We start from the raw sequence: 8,859 nt of genomic DNA on the forward strand, positions 1-8,859 counted from the left end.
GTATGGATGTGAGAGTTGGACTGTGAAGAAGGCTGAGTGCCGAAGAATTGATGCTTTTGAACTGTGATGTTGGAGAAGACTCTTGAGAGTCCCTTGGACTGCAAGGAGATCCAACCAGTCCATCATAAAGGAGATCAGTCCTGAATATTCTTGGAAGGACTGATGCTGAAGCTGAAGCTTCAATACTTTGGCCACCTGATGTGAAGAGCTGACCCGTTTGAAAAGACCGTGATGCTGGGAAAGATTGAAGGCAGGAGAAGGGGACGACAGAGGATGAGATGGTTGGATGGCATCACCGACTCAATGGACATGAGTTTGGGTAAACTCCAGGAGTTGGTGATGTACAGGAAAGCCTGACGTGCACAGTCTATAGGGTTGCAAAGAATCGGACAGAACTGAGCGACTGAACTGAACTGAGTCTAAATTATTAAATAATTTAGAGAAAGAAGATGATATAAACACACCCCAGCTAGTTTCAGGGAGATTGGAAGACATGGTGCATTCATAAAAAAAAAAAAAACAAGATGCTATGAAAAAGGAACAATCAAAGAACAAAAAAGAATGCTCAGAAATTAGCAATATGATTACTAAAATTAAAAAGATGGGGACTAGCAGCCCAGTGGTTAGGACTCCACACTTCCTGCAGGGGACATGGGTTCAATTCCCTAGAGGGAACTAAGATCCTGCATGGGAAGAAAAGGAGTGAGGAGAGAAATTTAAAAGCCTGAGAATCAGAAGGAAAAGGTTGAGACTTGGGGGAGCAATCTGGGAGATCCAAGTCCTGGTTTACAGACATCTGATTAAGAGACAGGTAAAGGGAGAAGTGGGAGAAATAAAAGAGATGGGGGAAATAATCAAATACATAACAGGAAAAAATTCCAGGAGTTCTGAAAAATTTTAAGATTGAACAGGCTTATCATCAAGTGCTGACACCTAGACACATCCTTGTAAAGTTTTAGAACATGCAGAGAAAATTTAAAAGCTTGGGGGATTGGGGTCTACCAAACTTCTCTGTAAAACTGAATGCCAAAAATGATGGCTCAATGGCTTCAAAACATTGAAGCAAAATGACTTTGATGCTAGAAACTCCACCAAATAATAATCCAAAGATCATTCAATAAGGACAATTTCATTTGTGTAAGAAAAAGTTTACCTCTCAGCACTGTCCCTGAAGAGCAACATGAGGCAGGTACAAGGAAAACAAGGGAGAACGCCAATAAGGAGGAAGTCATGGCATCCAGGATGAGCTGGGAAGACAGCCCCAGGATGACCACTCCACCCTGGAGCCCAGGGCAGAGGGCTCCAGGAACAATGTCTCTGGGGAAGAAGTGCCCCCTGCAAACAACCGTGTGACCTAGAAGCTGGGTGATGCCCCAACCAGGGATCAAACCCAAACCCCCTACAGTGAAGGCTTCCCCAAGGGCTCAGCAGTAAAGAATCCATCTGCAATGCAGGGGACGCAGGTTCGATCCCTGGGTCGGGACGATCCCCTGGAGGAGGAAATGGCAACCCACTCCAGTATTCTTGCCTGGAAAATCCCATGGACAGAGGAGCTTGGTGGGCAACAGCCCGTAGGATCACAAAGAGTCAGACACGACTGAGCATGAGAGCACTAGTCAATCTCAGTGAAAGCCCGGAGTCCTAACCACTAGGCCACCAGGGAACTCCCAAGGCACATTTCTCTTCTGTCAACAAGAGCAAAGATAAGTACAGTCAACCCTCATTGTTCATGGATTCCATATATGCTAACTTGCCCACTCACTGAAATTTATTGGTAAGCCAAAAATCAATACTTGTGGCACTTTCGCAGTCATTCAAAGACATGCACAGAGCAGGAAAAGCTGACCCATCCACTGCACACCTTCCCAGCTGAGAAGGGGAAGGCCACACTCTGCCTTCTTGTTTCATCTTCCGCCTTATACGTGAGTCTTCATTGTGGTCTATTTAGTGCCATGTTTTTCAGTTTTGTGCTTTCTGTTAGTAACCTCACTGTTCAAAATGACCCCCAAGCGTAGTCTTCAAGTGATGTCTAGTGTTCCTAAGGGCATGGAGGCTGAGATGTGCCTTATGTAGAAAATATGTGTGTTAGATAAGCTCTGTTCAAGCAAGAGTTATTGATGCTGGCCGTGAGTTCAGTGTTAGTGAATCAACAATTCATATTACATAAGGTGTCTTTGAACAGAAACATACATCAGACAAGGCTGTGTATTGATCCGTTGATGAAAATGTTGTGATCAGAGGCTCACAGCAACCCAACCCTGTTTCCCCAGAACAGTTGTTCACCACTCACTAATGCAGTGTCCTGCCTACTTTATAGAACACATTATAGCACATGGAACTCTGCTCAATGTTATGTGGCAGCCTGGATGGGAGGGGAGTTTGGGGGAGGATGGGTACATGTGTATGTATGACTGAGTCCCTTTGCTATCCACCTGAAATAATCAACATTGTTAACTGGTTATACTCAATATAAAATAAAGTTTTGTTTTTTAAAAAAAAAAAGAACTACTGCACAAGGATATATATATATCAAGGATCAACTGTAATTACACAAATACCTCATTTTATTGTGCTTTGCAAATACTGCAGTTTTTTACAAATTGAAATTTTGTGGCGACCCTGCCTTGAACAAGTCTACCGGAGCCGTACTTAGTGTGCCTCTGTCACATTGTGGTAATTCTCACAGTATCTCCAACGTTTTCGTGATTATTATTTTTGTTACAGTGATTTGTGATCAATGACCTTGGATGTTTCTGTTGTAGCTGTTTTTGGCATCTTTTTAGCAGTAAATTATTTTTTAATTAAGGTATGTACATATTTTTAAACATACTGCTGGTGCTGTGTGCTTGGTCGCTCTGTTGGGTCTGACTCTTTGTGACCCTGTGGACCGTAGCCCGCCAGGCTCCTCTGTCCATGGGGATTCTCCAGGCAAGAATACTGGAGTGGGTTGCCATGCCTTCCTCCAGGGGATCTTCCCAACCCAGGGATCGAACCCAGGTCTCCCACATTGCAGGCAGATGATTTTTTACTGTCTGAGCCAACAGGGAAGCCCAAGACATACTGCTATTGCATGCTTAATAGACCACAGTGACGTGAAAACATAACTTTTTTATGTGCTGGGAAGCCAAAAAATTCGTGTGGCTCACTTTCTGGGGTTATTCTGGAGCTACACTTACAATATCTCTGAGGTATGCCCGTAGTAACTTGGGTGTGTGTGTGGAGTGTCCTAGCGTTGAACCACAGAGAAGGAAGTGTGATGCCAGCATCCCACTCAGGTCTGATGGGAACGATGTTTACAAAGCCTTCATGTAAATGCTATTCATTGGCATTTATTTTTAAAATTTCACCTAGGCACATGTTGTAATTCGGGATAGTGGAAAATACAGAAGAGAGAGGTGGAAATAGGGAAGTAAAGTCAGGAGGTGAGGGCCAAGGAAAGATTGGGGCCCGCACATCCTCATTTTACACGGCGAAGGCTCAGGAATCAAAATCTAAAGTTGTGTGTGTGAAAGTTGCTCAGTCGTGTTCAACTCTTTGCGACCCCATGGACTATACAGTCCATGGAATTCTCCAGGCCAGAATACTGGAGTGGGTAGCCTTTCCCTTCCCCAGGGGATCTTTCAACCCAGGGATCAAACCCAGGTCTCCCACATTGCAGGCGGATTCTTTACCAGCTGAGCCACAAGGGAAGCCCAGCAATACTGGAATGGGTACCCTAACCCTTCTCCAGCAGATCTTCCAACACAGGAATCGAACTGGAGTCTCCTGCGTTGCAGCCGTTTCTTTACCAACTGAGCTGTCAGGGAAGCCCTAAAGTTGATGGAGTCAGTGATAGGGATTGAAACATATTATTTAAAGTTTTCAATGCAATTAGTGGTGGAAATAAAATGATAAACTTCTTTACCTTTTCACTTTATTTTACTGTTGTGTGCAAGTATTAAATTTAAAGATAAATTCAAAAATTTTAAATAACTTATGTAACTTTCTTGTTTTCCCTGCTTTAGGGAGACCCTGAGCAAGTCCTAATTATATGTTTCAGCTTATATAAGCTCACAGAGAATTTAGGGTCTCGGCCATTTTTTTTTTCACAAAACCCAGAAGAAAAGCCTTCCATTCCATTTATTAAGTGGTTCGGTCTCAACAACTTAATAAGTATTTCTGTCCTAACAATTTAGTAGCCATTTGAAAAAATAATAACACATGAACTAGGAGAACAATTGCATCCCATTCTTAGATAACCAGGGATAAGTTAGAAAGAGGGAGTGTACACCTATTGGACACTACATGATTTCTCCCACCTTGGAATCAGATTGAACACCCTGTTCTCATTCACATTCATTTTCACCCCGCACTTGCTTTTAATCACAACAGCCAGTAACTCAGCTTTGCAAAGATACGGAATCACCGAAAGGAAGATAGTACAATCTACCCTGAACCACCGGTGGAACCACAATAAGCTGGTGGTTGTGGAGGCAACCAGAGGTTGACTATCACCAAAGTCCACTTGAAAGCTTAAACATTCGCTGTTTTGTCCCACGGTCCCTCGGCACACAGTTTGGGAACCATGGCTCTAGAATCTTTAAAACTTCATTATGTTCTGTCATGCAACTTCATTGGAAAATATTTGAGGACAAAGGCCACGTATATTTTACAGCTATCTAATGTGGTTTCTTGTTCAATAATAAGTGCTCCATAAATACTTTCATTGAATCTATGATCTCATAGATTGTAAGATGCATACTGATTTCTAGAGATTAAAAAAAATTTTGAGTGCATCATAAAATCAATGAAATACAATAGTTATTTAAATAGGCTGGTGTGATTTTTATTGCCCATGTCTGAGTCAGTGCTGCAATTTAATATTTACCCTTGTGATACCTGTAAAATGAAAAGTGATTTCAGGCAACAATACTGGAGTGGGCTGCCATTTCCTTCTCCAGGGGATCTTCCCAACCCAGGGATCAAACCCAGGTCTCCCGCGTTGTAGGCAGATGCTTTTTACCGTCTGAGCCACCAGGGAAGTCCCTGGTGATACCTGTAAAGTCTAACCCATGTTCTTATGGACTTAAAACCCAAGCATAAAAATAAATCCTAAAACAACAGAGTCTGATGTGCCCTCTTCCCCAGCACATACAAAACCAGTGGTGTTCTCCCAACCGCTGTGCTCCCAGAGGTGAAAGCCAGTGAGCAGGCAACACTCATTTTCCCTGCCTCTTCCCTGAGTTTTATTTTCCTGCCCTCCCTCAACTTAACATGCTTACAACTCTTCTGTTCACTTTGCAAGTCATTATGAGACTTTATATAGTAGTCCTACCTTAGTCTTCCAGATGTGGAAGGACAGGTATGATGCGGATCTGGCTTGTATCTGGTCTGCTTTCCCATTCCTCTCATCCCCCGCGTAGTGTGTATAACCACTGGAAGAGCTTCATCCAGCCATCTTCCTTCTTCAGTCCTATAAACAAACATCACACTATAGTCCTTAAGCTCTGCCTAATTAGAACAGAACTTGTTTTCGAGAAGGTAAGTAAATGTAAACATTTAATTATTAGTCTAGTGAAACAAGTTTCACATTGCCCAGTTCTTTTCTCTTTCCAGGAGTGCCCCTCCACAGAGATTCATATTCACAAGAGTAGGGAAACCCGCATTCAAGTCTTTTAACTCCTGTATTACCAAGCCTGCATAGAGTCAGGGGTGGTCTGGAAAAGAAGAAAGTTAGAGGTTATCTTTTCTCACCACTTCAGGCAGAGTCCAGCACAGGCTGGGGGGCAAAGCGGGATTTGGCAAGTAGGGTCTTCTCTCAAGTGGGCCAAGGAGGTTCTACCCTTCCTTCCATCTATGGGTCCCGGCAGGTGTGACCTATTAGCTCCCATGAGCCTGCTGTCTGCTTCTCCGAAGGATTCCTGGACGTGGTCTGATTCTTTCACTGTGCCGGGGCCTCCCAGCCCTCGAGGCCAGGAGTTAGGCTGCTTAAACTCAGCACAATGTCTGCACATGCCACCGGAGGGAGACCCCTTCCAGGGCCCGAGAGTGGGCTCTCGTCTAACCCTTGGAAATGAATTGTCCAAGGAGACACAGCTACTGACAAAACAAAAGACTATAGACAAGGGGGTGGAGAGCAGCAGGGTAAGGGAACCCAGGAGAACTGCTCTGCACTTGGCTCACTGTCTCGGGTTTTGGTGGTGATGGGGTTAGGTTTTGGGTTGACTCTGGCCAGTCATCATCTTGCCTGTGCCCATACTTGGTCTGACTCAGGGTTCTTCCTAGTGGCACGGGCATCTCTCAGCCAAGATAGGTTCCAGCGTGCGGGTTTCCGGGAGGTTGGCAGAATATATCACTCTCCTGATCAGGACCTCCTGTAGTGAGACTTGTAGTTCATGCAAATGATTATTATTGTGCCTGGCCACGGCAACTGGTTTTGGTCACTCATTTCCTATCAAAAAGACAGGTCTGCAGACACAAAGACTCTCCAGTCCTACTAAAGCACATGCAACGGTCAGCCTCACATTTAGACTTCAAATAGCACTGCATCCCTAACTCTAAGGCCCTTTTGTTGTTTAGTCGCCAAGTCGTGTCCTGTTTTGCGACGCCATGGACTGTAGCCACCAGGCTTCTCTGTCCGTGAGGTTCCTCAGGCAAGAATACTGGAGTGAGTTGCCATGTCTGGAAACCAAAGGAAGAAATTCTCGATACAAAATGCAGTGTTTGGGGTGATCCCTACATTTTATAGTGTTCAGCTCGTATATTACTTTGTTTGATCTAACCCTTGTTTTCCTTTCTTGGCTATTTTATCTTCATGAATGTGTTAGGCATCAATTCCCTAAAGTCCCCTATTTCTCTTCTACCGCCAGTCCTCATTACCAACTTGTAGGGCAATTTGTGACTCCAGTTGGCTGATTCTGGGAGAGCCCCTGGGTGGCTTTATTATGCACACCTAGTCATTCTTTGTCTGTTTGCATCTGAGAAAATGTCCTGGGCATGGGGGGATGAAGGGGTCCTGCCCTCGTGGCATTTGTGCTCCGTGGGTTTTGCTCTCTGTCAGAGAGATTATGACTATCAGCACGTTGTACTGTAGCCATAGAGTATATCCTCCTGTGATGGGCTTCTCAGGTGGTTTCCTTGACAACCACACCTACTAATCCTCCCCCTCCCCCAACTTACGGTAACTGGAAAAAGCACATAATTGGTTTAGTGGAGTTACCAACACTAACACATCTTTATGCACCTGCACAGGGTTTTAACTCCAGAACTCATTTCTTAAAGAGACTACGCTTCTTTTTGTTTGCAGCAAATGCACAGAAATGTGGAAGTTCTAAAAACATTGATGCTGTCTTATCCTTGTGCCTTACTGGGAAAGAGAGAAAGTTCTTAGGCTATTTGCTCATCTTTCTCGTACTTAACTTTGATGAATACCTGCATCTCTCGGTGGCAAAATGACATAAAATAGGAGTGCAGTAAGTACATAAGAACAACATAACATTCTTACATAAGAATGTATGGAATGTATGTAGTAAAAATGCCTCTAACTTACATCATTTACCTCTGAGATAAGAGGGTGCTGAGCATGGGTTTTGTTGCTAATTCCATAGTTTTTATATAAAAATCCTCAGTCGTACAGAGTAATCAGATACTTTAGAAAATTGAACTCCATGTTCAGTCTTCCATCTGGATTAAATAAATCCCAGTTCTGTATCTTTCATATTAGTCATGAGTTAATCTAGCACTTTCTTCTGTCATTTTTTTTTTTACTTTCATTGACATCTTGGCTGTTGGCAAACCGACCGAGCCAAAACTTGTGTTGCCTCGACAGGTAGAACCAATTTTATTTTTGACCTTCTCATTTTCCATCCACAAAGAAAATGGCCACTGAAAATAATGTTGCCCTTGGGCCAGAGAGGTTTGATTCCCTAACATTTTTCCTAGAAAACTTTTGTTTCCTTTTCTTTGGTCCTTCTTGTTTGTAATTTGCTTTTATTTATTCTAGCCTATATTCCTTTTTTTTGGTTATAATACTCTCTCCACCAACAGGTTAAGCTCTATTACAATTCTCTGAATTAGTTTTAGCCTTACAAAGGCTTCTTCAGAAGTATATAATTATTTTTCATCTTTGCACTAAAGATAGCTTCCTGAAATGACAATGAATCATATACGTATCTCTCCATGCATTGTACTGAAGTCACCTCTTTGTGCTGATTCTGAAGCTCCTCCCCCAAATCACCCTGGGTTCCCCATTCCAAAGAGCAAGAGTCTGAGTTGCACTGTGGTTTTTCATTTGCTTGTTACTCTGCATTAGCATATTCAATAAAACTGCCTCTTCTGGCATATTTCTGTTTGCAAGGATGCTACATTACTAGAGAATTTAGAGAAGTGTTTCCGTCTAAAAGGTGCACATCAGCTCTGAGTTGTGGGTCAAAGCTAACCATTACGATAGGCATGGCCATATTAACTTTGTACTATTTATTAACAAGAGGCAGAAGCAAATCAGGGCAAAGAGGAACCATATTGGTTTGCTTGTTGCTGCTGTTACAAGTTATCCCCCAAATTTAGTGGCTTTGAACAATACAAATTTATTCTCTACAGTTCTAGAAGTCAGAAGTCCAAAATCATTTTGTTTCTTAAACTGAATTAATTTTATTATTTCTTTGTCTACGCTGGGGCTTCATTGCTGCACATGGCTTTGTCTAGTTGCCATGAGCAGGGGCTACTCTGTAGTTTGAGTGAGCGGGCTTCTCATTGCGGTGGCCTCTCAGGTTTTGAAGTGCTAGTCCTAGGCTCGTGGGCTCAGCAGTTGTGGCGCATGGGCTTAGTTGCTCCTCTGCATGTGGGATCTTCCCAGACCAGGGAGCAAACCTGTGGCCCCTG

At 43.2% G+C, this 8,859-nt stretch overlaps 1 protein-coding gene across 1 annotated transcript in view; it reads left to right on the plus strand.

The window, feature by feature from the left end:
• Positions 1-8,859, plus strand: part of LOC104997466 (core histone macro-H2A.2) — a 52,949-nt gene that overhangs the window by 11,396 nt on the left and 32,694 nt on the right.

Source organism: Bison bison, unplaced genomic scaffold (genome assembly GCF_000754665.1).
Source record: "Bison bison bison isolate TAMUID 2011002044 unplaced genomic scaffold, Bison_UMD1.0 scf7180017864309, whole genome shotgun sequence".
NCBI lineage: Eukaryota > Metazoa > Chordata > Mammalia > Artiodactyla > Bovidae > Bison > Bison bison.